The sequence below is a fragment of the Typopeltis vanoorti genome, chromosome 8 (assembly GCF_054136105.1).
Source record: "Typopeltis vanoorti isolate ZY-2024b chromosome 8, IOZ_Tvanoo_1.0, whole genome shotgun sequence".
Lineage (NCBI taxonomy): Eukaryota > Metazoa > Arthropoda > Arachnida > Uropygi > Thelyphonidae > Typopeltis > Typopeltis vanoorti.
Window position 1 is genome coordinate 62728211 of NC_143556.1, and position 12722 is coordinate 62740932.

Genomic DNA, 12722 nt, shown 5'->3' on the forward strand with positions numbered 1-12722 from the left:
ACCCCACTCCACTCGGCAGGCAGTTTTTTTATTTTTATTTTTTTTATTTACGAGATTTTATATTTTAAAATTATTTCACTAAATTTATAATTATTATTATTTATTTATTTTTGCATATTGTTACCTTTTTATTTATAAAATAAACTTCCTTTATAATTAAATATACATAAATTGGCGCCTTTATAAGTTGATACGTAGGGAAAATGTCGGTTTATTATTATTATTATTATTCCTGACACCTCCAAGGAGTCCTCCGAAGACTCATCGCGGGAGGACACCTACAACTATCTCAACTGATACAACTGTCTCAACCACTACACCGAACCTCTACTACGAATCGTCTCCATGAAAGCCATCTACCGCCCACCTCCACCACCATTTTCCATTTTTTTTTTGTCCATTTTCATACTAGTATCTTAAAGAAGAATCAAAACTGCAATTAAAAAGTCCCGAGACTTTTTAATTTTTTGGTTTTGGCCACAGTTTTGTCTCCATATTCTTCGATTAAAATCTCATCTCGTATACTTACGGCCACCAAAAGAACAAAAACCATATTAATTTTATTAATATTAATTTTGATATACCACTACTATTTTAATTATCATTGTAGTTTGATATTATTAAGAAAGGTTAGCTGTTATTATTTATAAGTGCATTCTACTTATTCTGTTTTTTTTGAGAAATTCAATTTGATTTTTCCAGGCACAAGCGAACAGATGTTAAACGGCAACTGTGGTTAATGCTATAAAGAAATGAAAGATTTGAAAGACTACATCACATTGCTATTCTATCGGTAGATGGCGCATCAGTTTCCTTGCACGAAAAGAAATAATTCTCTGAACTATTGAAGCAAAAAAAAAAAAAAGGTTTTAATTAAAATTATTTTCCCTACTTACATATAACGATGTTTTAAAATACTCCAGCCTCAAAACTGTTACTCTTACTAAAGTGAATATGGAAAAACAAATTAAAAAAAAATGAAATACATAGTATATTAGTCGAAATAGCATGCAACTGCGCAGGTGCCAAACCTACTATTGAACGTAAGGAAAATAAAAAGCTGCAAAAAGAAATACGAACGCATTAAAAATTCTGGTAAGATCATAGAATAGAGCGTAGATTGTGGCGACTTTTCCATCCGAAATTAATATATTGACAACAGACTCGTCTAAATAGTGAGTTACACTATTTATTTGTATTTATTTATATTTTATGTACCAATCCTACCCAGCGAAGATAGGACAGGGTACTAGCAATGCGGGTGGTAACTGGGGATGCCAACTCTCCCAGAATTGGATGGCTTCTGCTGCCTCCAGGGCATGTGATACACGCCTCTCTGATCCTCTCGGAATTCGATGTTAAAAAACGACTAAAATGTAAATAGATCCAGTAGGGGTGATCGTGGTGGTAGTCATTCTACTCACGGTCTTTAGGTGAACGGTTTTAGCACGAAAACAGAGGAGCGATTTAAACATTTTGAAGCATCCTTCCTTCTCATGGTAAAGTGTGCTTTAAGTTTCTTAAATTTTCGGGGAAGGGATTATAAAGATTGGGAATCGTCTAGAAATGAGCATTCATAATACTCGTACACTTTATTCAAATAATCATCGGGAAAACACTACATTTCGGAGAAAGAAATCTAAACTTCACATATCTTAATAGTTCTTGGGCCTTCCTTTGGCCATGATCAGTCTTGCCACCCTTCTAGGTATGCAGTCTCTCAGTTTGTGATAACACGAATCAAGTATATTAGATTATTTTCATATCAACAAAATCACCTACCGTTGTTGGACGCATTAGTACGATTTGCACTCGACGTTCCAAACTTATTATTTCGAAAGTCCATGAGATTATGAGAATACAACCTTTGGAATCGGAATCGAAACATGAGTCAATACTCAAACGATTGACTTTCAAACACGTGGCTATCTAAGAATAACGGATTTTAATATCCTCGCCAAAGTGAAAACTTTTAGGCTCCTGTTTCGATAATTAAAACATTCAGTTGCATTTAAACTCAGACTGGGTCTCCTTTTGTTGACAGGCTATCGATGGAGGTCTTGAGGTCATCCTAAGCAGAGTTTAAAAAAAAAATGAAGCCCAAGGCAAATAATAGTTGGGAAGAGAGAAGTGGATACAGTTCTTCAGTTATTAATACTACGAAGGAATGAACTGCATTCATTTACAAGCAAGTGTGCTCTTGGAAAAAAGGGGTGGGGGGGATTTCTCATTCAGACAATTGAACACAAAGACGTGAAGAATGCCGTCGTTCTTCTCTCTCTCTATTGATATTTAATTCCTTTGTTGAGAATAATCAAATGGAAAGTATTTGATAAAGAACAAATATAGACAAATTCACTTTGTACTTACCTACTTATCTTCGTAACCAGATCACTGAAGAGAAAAACAGACGATAGGCGCGGGCGGGGGGACGTTTATAATACATGCAAATGCTGATTTACCGAAACACGAACAAAGAAATTACCAAAAGGGAAGTAGAAACGTTTCTTAGAAATAACTACTCCAAAGTCAAAGAGCAAGTATAAGGATGCAGTCACGTGCCAAAGAAGAGCTCTTTGCTCTGGTTGGATGGGAGAGAAACTTCGAGGGTTTCAGTACTGTTGATAAGGGACTGCACTGTCGACGCAGAGAAGCTAATGAGATTTAGATATTATCTTCTCTCTTTCTCTCTCGCTCCTATGAATAAGAAATGTATTAGTAAATCACCAACGGACTTTTTTTCATGATACTCGAAATTATAGTATGTTGATCTATCGGTATTTGGTTCTGGTATAGGCTTTAGTGTGTATTTCTTATACTAAATTCACTGATGGTAGTCTAAATGATTGTGTTACTAATATTTCTATAGCAACATCCCTTTTCTAATACATGAATCAAAAACGAAAACGATGTATGTGACATTAAAGTAATAATTGTTGTATGTGCAAATTACCAGTAATTGCAGGTGAAGTAGTTATTCATTCGAAGTAGTTCCCTTCTGGAGTTTAATATGAATTCCGAAAGATATTCTAGTTATTTTGGAAATAACTTCAAGAATTATTTTCTGTCCAGTTGCTTAAAACTATTCTTTCTTACTCTCCATACTGTCTATGGCAGGCTTGCTTTCATGAGAACTACTGTTTTTCACGTACAACACCGCGATACATCTGGCAGTAAAATTATACATGAAAAACGAGTACTTGATCTGGATGTTTGAAATATTCATTAAAAGTGTATGATCTAGTTTGCCGTCAAATTAAAAATAAATAACAAAGCCTCCAACGCTTTTTCATTTTCAAAGGGAGTAGGCGAAGATCTTGTACATCTAACTAACCTCTGAAAATTAGTGGATAGCCGGTCTTAGATGAGTTCATGACCACCGATTATGTGGAAGATTACTGGATAGTCTGTCTTCTGACTTATAGGTTAGGTTAGTAGTCAGATCTCTGTGTTCTGACTTTTCTCTCTCTCTCTCTGGTCGCATGCACATGTGGTAGTGGATGGATCTTTGTTCTCAAACTTTGCAATCAATGAGTTTCACATGACTATGTTTTCTTTCTATTAATGAATATTAATAGGTCATTTAGTAAATCACTCGGAGCCGGTCTAAAACAAATGTGCCTATGGCATCACTTCAGACGTTTACTGTGTTTCTCAAGATTCTTTTTCCCATCCCAAATTTGATTTCTCATCAGTGACAGATTTTTTTCCGGTCAGTAAGGAAAAGTGGAAAGGGCTAAATTAATTTGAAGAGAATGACAGAAAAGGACAGAAGAAATGGCTGGTTGGAGGAGTTATTCATGTTCTTAATTTTGCTGACTTAGAAATAAAAAACAAGAACCGTAACCAAGATCAAATTTCTTCTTTCGCTAGCTCATAGCATCCTCACTACACTTATATTCGGGGAGTTTGAATTTTTTTTCCCCTCCCACAGAGTTTGTTATCCGTAAAGGTTACGTTATGGTGCTGCTGTTATTATAGTTCAGTTTTAATGAAAAAATGGATATTTATTTTTCTTAATGTTAAATTTGCTTTCTTGTAAGTTACTTTGATGGTTACAGTACTCAATCTGACATCATTTGAAAAGTCAAAGTATGGCGTTTTATTTTAAAAGAAATAAAATCTTCGTGCAATAAACGCCATTTATTGCATGAAGATTACTTTATTACATTAATCTTCAATTGTTAGCAAGCATGTTTTGGCAACAGGGAAGCCAAAGATATCTGTATTGAATACTGCCAACAATCAGTCCACGAAGAAATTTTCTGATCTTATTACCTACTGTGTTAACTAGTTTAGAGTGGCATTAGCTAAAAAATCAACACGGATACTCTTTCAACATATTTTAATACTTGTTCTTGGTCTAAAAAAAAACATAACAATGTGCATGTGTCTAGAATATACTTTGCTCCAGTATATCGATGATTTAAGAGGTTTTTTTTTTTAAATTCGTTTATTTGCAGCGCCAAGAAAAGGACCAGATACAGTAAGTTGTGTTACATGTGGGTAATGAGTACTTTCTTGTAAACAAACGTCGACCTGGCGATGCCCAGAGGTTCCACAGGTTGCGACTGAACTGACAGTCTCTCCGAGACCCTCCACGTCTAAATGTGGAACGTGGGTCTTGTTGACACTGGCAACGACCGAGACGGTATGCTTCTTTCTTTCTTCCACATAAGATTTTTTTCATCTTTATTTAGCAGTCGGGGGATTAGTGAGGCATGTTTGTGTTGGTAGTGGAGCGGGGGGTTACGTGAGGGAACACTGGGTTAGAAGGCAAACAGCGATTCTTTTATTTGCACTTAAAAAAAAAGAAACAAAATATTTTAAAAAGTTTCGTTGTCTATATCATTTGTAGCAGAGATTTTTTAATTTCCTCGTTAATTTATATGGTTTGATTTTTTATCGCCAGATGGCACTGTGGCATTTTGCGAATATTAGAAAGCTAACTTTGTTGTCTTTTGTATAATATTATTAATCAGATTAAAATAGAAAATGGTTACACGAGTGCTCCTCAAAACGACTTCACAGTAAACATTAATTATAATTAATTTTTAAATTAAAATATATGCTATATCATTTTTAGATATTTAGTAATAACTTATTTAGTAACAACCAGAACTAGGATCACATATGAAAATGAAAAAGATATAAACGTAAAAATTGTAAAATATTTAAAAATAACAGGTGTAATTAACTTTATATTTAAACCAAACCTAGTTCAAAAACAAACCAGGCTAAAAGTATACAATACATTAGCCCTACCAGTCTTATTGTATGGAAGTGAAATCTGGACAATAAAACAAAAAGACCAACGAAGAATTAATAACAGCAGAAATGAAGTTTATCAGAAAAACTGCAAAGTATACCCTATTTAATCACAAAAGAAACGAAGAAATTATGAAAGAATTAAACCAAGAATCAGTAATAGAAAAAATTAAAAAATATAAACATAATTGGATGGAACACGTTCAAAGAATGAAAATAGAAAGGCTACCAAAACAAGCCTTAAAGTACAAACGATTAGGAAAAAGAAAACTAGGACGTCCTCTTAAACGATTAAACGATGACTTCTAATGCCGGAACAAGCCACGCTAGGCCTAAATCCTTGATACGCATGATGATGAGTAACAACTTATATACACTTTGTTGTTAGTCCTAACGAGTGTATATAAACATTCGCATTGTGTTATCTATTTAGAAGATTATTATTATTATTATTACGGGCGACTCCAAGGAGTCCTCAGACTTATCGAGGGATGACCTAAACATCATGTCCACACAACTATTCGACATTCTCACAGTATCTATCATACCTTGCCTTGAACTCATTCACTGTCATAGCATCCACAACAGACTCTGGCAGCTTATTCTACTCGTTTACCACTCTAAAATTAAAGAACCCAGCTCTAACACCCTTACTAACCACACTCTTACCCAGCTTCCATAGATGTCCCCTAGTCCTCCCACCACCAGTCCTGATCTCAAAAATATCCTCTGAATTAATCCTGTAGAAACCCCTTCAGCAATTTGAATGTCTCAATCATATCTCCTCTCTTCCGCTTATCAACCAATTTCTGCAACCCACAAATCTTCAACCTGTTCTCATAAGGTTCATTCCATAGACCTGCTATCATCTTGGTCACTCGCCTCTGGATCCTCTCAACCTCCTCCCCATCAAGAAGAAACCTAGGAGACTAAATCTGGGCACAGTAATCGAGATAAGTCTTATCAAGGCTCGGTACAGAGGAACAATAACTTGCTTATCTCTGCTCGTCAAAGTATTCTTCAGCAACCAAGTGATTTGATGAGCTGATTTAGCCACATGTGCCCCCTAAACTTCATCTGCCTGTCCACCAACACTTCCAAGTTTCTGGCCTCATCAATCTCCTGGAGTACAGTTCCACCAGTGTGGTATACTGCTGCTAATATTTTCACCCCAAAATGCATAACCTCACATTTTGTCACATTAAATTGACATCCATTCTCCTTAGCCCAGAACTCCAATCGATCCAAATCATCCTGCAAGATTTTGACATCTGCATTCACTATTGCCCTACCCAACTTTGCATCATCAGCGAACAAATGAACACTTCCTCTCAGATCCTTTCCTATATCGTTAATGAACAAACTAAACAGCAGTGATCCAAGAACACAACCTTGCCGCACACCACTAGTCACAGACCGTCTTTTGGACTCTACTCCTGAATAAACTACTCTCTGATATCTCTCCATCAACCACCCACCCATCCATCTTACCAACCCTTTATCCATTCCCATATGCTGCAGTTTACGGATTAAAATTCCATGTGGTATCCTGTCAAAGGCTTTAGCCAGGTCCAGCAGTATCACTGTAAACCTATTACTTTTATTCAGTTCAGCCGTCACTGTGTTATAAAACTTGAGCAAGTAACTGAGGCATGGTCTACTCGTCACAAAGCCATGCTGTTCCCCATACAGTATCTCATTTTCATTAATTCATTCACAGGTCTTACGCTGCACGTAAGACCCATGCCGGTATACCATCCAATCCCACAGCTGTATTCACATTAAGGTTCTGTAATAGACTATTCACCTCCACTTCATTCACCGCAATTCTCTTATAAACTAATGGTTCCTTCATGCTTTCAATGTCACCACCTGGATGATATACTCTTGCAAAATGCTCACTCAGTAATTTCACTATATCAACTGATTCAGTGATAAGATTGCAAATGTCATTATATCGTTATTTAATAATATAATATAATAGAAATTAAATGCGTTGAAAATAAAAACAGAGCTCCTATAAATATTTTATGGTACTCTAGTCGCTGAATTTAATAAATCTATCCCTTTTGCTAATATGATACATGCAATTGTTACTGTTAATATGGAATTTATTAAGATATTTCTTTTATTAATATGAACTAAATAAGCTGAGAAACATTTATTATAAAATATTATGTTGTGAATCAAAAGACGGAAGACAATTTTAATATATAGTAATATTCATTTACTTGTATCTATAAAACATGGCTTGAACTTCATAAAAGAACAAGTTCTGTGTAATTAGCATATTCATATACCATGTATGCTCAAGGTAGACACACACAGAGAGAGAGAGAGAGAGAGAGAGAAAGGGGGAAAAGAGTCTATTTCTGGAAGTTCGACATTGCAATGTTTTCTACGAAATTAGAATCTTCGTATGAAACGCAAGTTAGAGAAACGCGCATGGGAGTATATTTAAAAGTAGCTTTCGCTAACATCTATCCACAACACAATTCCAAGAATATCGCGTCATTCCATTTTTTTTTTTTTTTTTTTTTTTTTTTAATAGCGCAGTTCTGCTAAGCACTAAAAGAGAGGACTTCAATGCTTATCATTGTTCCCCAATTCCAAGCGCAAATATCAAAGGTAATGTTTTTCAATTAACTGAAAGTTCTCACTTTAAAAATAGATTCAAGGAGAGAATAAATGAAGAACAAGAAAAGAAGAAGAAGAAAAAAAAAGAATGCCGGAAGAACGATAAGGATATATAAGAACTGCAGAGGGCGAAAATTATCCTTAAGGATTATTCTCGTATCTATTTTTTTTTCTTTCTTTCGTAGGATAAATCCCAATAAAGAAAAAACAATTAACTAATGCTGTTAACATGAGCCAAACTCTATGTACTACCTAGTAAGAGCTAATGACCTCCCGTATTGGCTAATACGGGCCATTGCCGCATAAGGGGGAGAGGGAGGGTAAGCAGTTTAAAGTTTTCGATATTTTTTTCTTCATAATCAAAATTATTGAAATAATTACTCCTTAATTCTCAATAAAATTAAGAAATTTCTTAATTTTAAATTAATATTAAGAAAAAGTTGAATAATATTGTTCTACATCTGACATTTCATAAACAACGTGGGACATTTTAAAGATATAAAACTAATCAAGATCCATTGAGCGACCGACCACATGCAACATGTCGGTTTTCTTCCAGTACGTTCGTGCCTTTGTGAGAGCATGAGTCTGTGCATCGCTTGTGCTATAAAATTTTTATTATCATCATAAATAATTGGTATAACAGGAAATTTGTCTGACCGACCGAAGCTTTCTATTTCTTTCTGTCTTCCCATATATATATATATATTTTATTATTATTTTTTTTTATTTTTTATTATTTTTTTTTTAAGGGACGTTACTTCAGGTCAAGTTTCAGAATCTTCCCTTATATGGTCTTTTTCTTGTTCTTTCTCTCGTTCTCTGATATTAATTCACGTTCTTCTTTTTCTTTTCTTCTTCCGAATTTTCTAGTGCAAGTAGATTCTTGTTTTTGCCTTCATCAACCTCAAAAACTTGAATCTCCACGAATATTATCAGTCACACTGTTCGAACTATATTGATAAATAATCCATAGTTCTGTCACACTGTTCCATTTGTCCATTTTACGCTGTAACTCTTTTTCCAAAACTGTCCACTTTACTACATCATCCACAAGCCCATCTATTTCGCCTTTCTGGTCTCAAATTGTTTAATTTTTTTTTATACCTTGAGAATTTGAAGTGCAATACAGTTGACAAATAATATACGCTCGTTTGCGTTAATATCATTATTATCGTAAGCCATTATAAATTCTGGATTATCTCTCTCTAAGATGACATCGATTCTGTCAAAATGGCTAAAAAAAACATGGATATTTTTTAAGGAAAAACAATCGCAGCGAAGCTCACAGTTAATAAGCGATTTTGCTGTTAGCCAAACCAGTGTTTCCGCATAGTATGCTGAGTACTCCATTTTTACACAACTATGCTTTAAAAAATGTCGTCTTGACAATGTAGGGGAAGATTTGGCTATTCCTTATAGTATATTCACAAAACTAGAAAAGTTATTATTTTTTTTTTATGTAACTCACGGAAACCTATATCTAGTGTATTGCGCCATGCGGGATTGCTATAAATTGCATATATTTTTTGCACTTAGCCCAGTCTCCCGCCTGTTGGCTGGAGACTGTACTTCTACTGTAAGTGAAGATTAATGAAGTCTAATCGTTTAAACAAAAACTGGTTTTCGATTAAGACTACTATGCATAGTTGACAGGAAAAAAAAAAAAAAACTTTTTTCCAGGCACTAAAATTTTCCCATGAAACCATGCTGCTAATCCTTATTTTTAGCGAGAATGTGTGCGTGATATGACGTAATTCAGTAGACCAGTGATCTCCTCCAGGGATGGTTACCTGTTAGATGTGAAATAAATCTTATTCGTGCCCACGGGACGACAAGTAAGAATGCCAACAATTATCCTTTCGTATTCTTCAGTGGTTGTTTTTGTCGCATAACCTCCTAAAGTTAAATGAAAAAAAAAAAAAAAAAAAAAAAAGAAACAAAAAAGCTAAAGCTATAACCAGCAAACTTGGTTGGTTTCTCAAGTCCTGCAACTTCAGCATTATAGTATTAAGTGACGCGTGATTTGAAAGGATGTTAATTTGTACTTTTAATATTAGTCTGACTTCTATTAATATCGATTTTTTTATTCTAAATCTTTTCAGTTAATTTTTATTATGTATTAAAATCTTTAATTCGGATATCAAGTTTCTTTCCATTTTCTTTCATATTGTGGTTCATATTGATCATAACAAACAGCGGAAATTGGTACAACTCGTTTTACACAGTTTCATATCGCACCATCTTCCCGTACCTCATCCAATTCTAACTGCTGACTTGCAACTTAAATATAGACTGTCACCTTGTATAATGTCCACTTTACCCCATATAACTGTGTATCGTTTTCGAACAACTTTTCTCTTGGCACCTTGTCATTTTGCCTTTTTCAAATCTACAAAACTTTTCCTTGTTATTTTATCGTAATTTCTCAACTCTTTGTTGTAAAGTGAAAATCTGATCCTCGCATCTTTGGGTCCGGCTTGTTCTTCCGACATTTTCTGTTTCACAATTTTTCTTAGCCTCTTCTCGAGAATGCTTGTCTGACATGCTCAGCAGGGAAATTCTTTGCACATTCACTTTTATTTCCCCTTCGGATAGATGAGTACCATGAAAGAGCTTTACTCCGATCATCCGAAAGTTAACCTTCTGATCAGCCTGAATTATAGTATCATACAACCACTAAAATCTTTATACCTCGATATAAGAGTGTGTTTCTAGTCTTATGAAAATGAGTCAACTCAAGATGATTTTTCCTTTTTAAGATTTTAGATTCTTCTCGTACATTTTCTAACACTGTTCACTGTTTCATTTAGCATTTCAAAATAATTACTCCAGACATCCTGAAATGTTTTATTTTCAAATTTTATGCCACATTTATCATCTTTGATTCTTCTTATAATATTTCCTCCATTTATTTCCAGCATTCTTTTTACACTCCTTCCTCCATTTCTAAGCCTTTTTAATATACTGACATTTTACCATATTTCGTGATATTTATTTTCTATATTCTTACCAGTTTTCCGATTAATTTTGTTTAGCAACTTTTTACACATTGCTTCGCTTTCTCGCGTGTTTTTTTCTTTTCTTTCTTTCTGTATTCACTCGGTAACACACTAATTTACTCGCTAAAAACTTTACCTTTCTTCTTTTTCAGGATTTCCTCTTTAATTTTTATTTTCAATATGATATTCGTTTTTATTAAGCTCAAAAATGAATGGTGATCACTTCCAGTTTCAAATCCCTTGTATGCTCTTGTGTTCTGAACGAGCGTAAAGATGTCGCTATCAACAATAACATGATCAGTGAGATCAGTGAGACACACATAACACATTATATTTATTATTTAGCACAGTTTCGCCTGTTTTAATATTCGTCTCAGTAATATCAATCATGTCATGTAGTACTTCTCTAATTCTTCTGACTGTACCACTTCTTTTCCATTGATATCTTATGATGATGGTGGCCATCTTCAATTTTAGTGATGTTGAGTTTGAGCTTGTTTCACTAAATGACTTTTCCCTGTTCACCCTAGTTCTTTGAAAAAAAAAAAAAAAAAAACAGTGGGGGAGGGGATCGTTTGTTTAACTCTACGACGTACCAGCTGCATGACATTTTATCTTGTTGTGCTAGCATTTTCTTTCTTATTTTTTTTTTTAAGCCAATAGAAAATACAATTTGGTAAACTAAATCATAAATTGCTAGTCCACACTTGTTCGTTCATTATCCACTGGATTCTTACTAACTTGGAAAACCATGAGAAGGTGAGATTTGGATATCGAGTTAGGAACCATGACCAGTTCTCCACATTCCTTAAAAGAATATGTGGCGATCTCTTCCCAGTTATCTAGTTTTGGACTTTAAGCGACTCCCCAAATTTAGATTATACCAAAGATCAAATATTAAATATGCTTTTATAATCATGAAAGAATAAAAAAAGTATACATTGTTGCATTTTATTATTATTTATTTATTTATTTATTTTTTATTTATTATTATTATTTTTTTTTTTGTGAAGTACATATTTGATGATTTGGCGTTTGCACATCATGGCGCTTGACCGCATGAAAGAAGACTTAATTTCAAATCTAGTTTATCAGTTTATAGGGTGAGCGACCACGAGATGGCGGCACTTGTTGAGCCGCCTCTTCACTGGGTGTCGCTTAATTAGTGATAGCCTAGGGCCAGATGTCTCTGATTGGGTACCAGTAGAGATTGAACTACCGACTTAGTCTTAGTCTCCAAAAAAGTTAGATAGCGTTAAAACGGCCTCGCCTACTCCCTATACGGTAATAAAAGGCGTTAGCTGATTTTTTTTTTAAATATTATATGAATTTATGCAATGAAAAAACAGTAAATTAGAAATTCGGCTTTTGAGAATTCCAAAATTTCCCAACAGCGATATTTATTATTATTATTATTATTACGTGACACCTCCAGGGAGTCTAAGGACTCATCATGGGAGGACACACTACTCCACTTCGCTAAATACATCTCATCCTCGCTACTACTACTTAATTCTCCAACTACGACATTACTACCATCAACGCCATCTATCGCCCATCACCAACAACAGTATTTTTTGTCTGTAAATTGCGTGTGTTGTGAAGGCCGATTTGTCTGTACGCCGGATGAAAAACCCGAGTTTCCGGGAGAAAAAACCCTTCTACCAATGTAATGGACTTTTCACCTTCAATTGAAAAGTCCAAAGGTTCCCCTCGTCACGACGAGAATCGAACCCAAGCCTTTTCCAATCGAAGGGCTCAATGTTTCGCTATTCTTCCAATTGCGCTACGGCGGCTAAATTTCTTTTAGTTTAC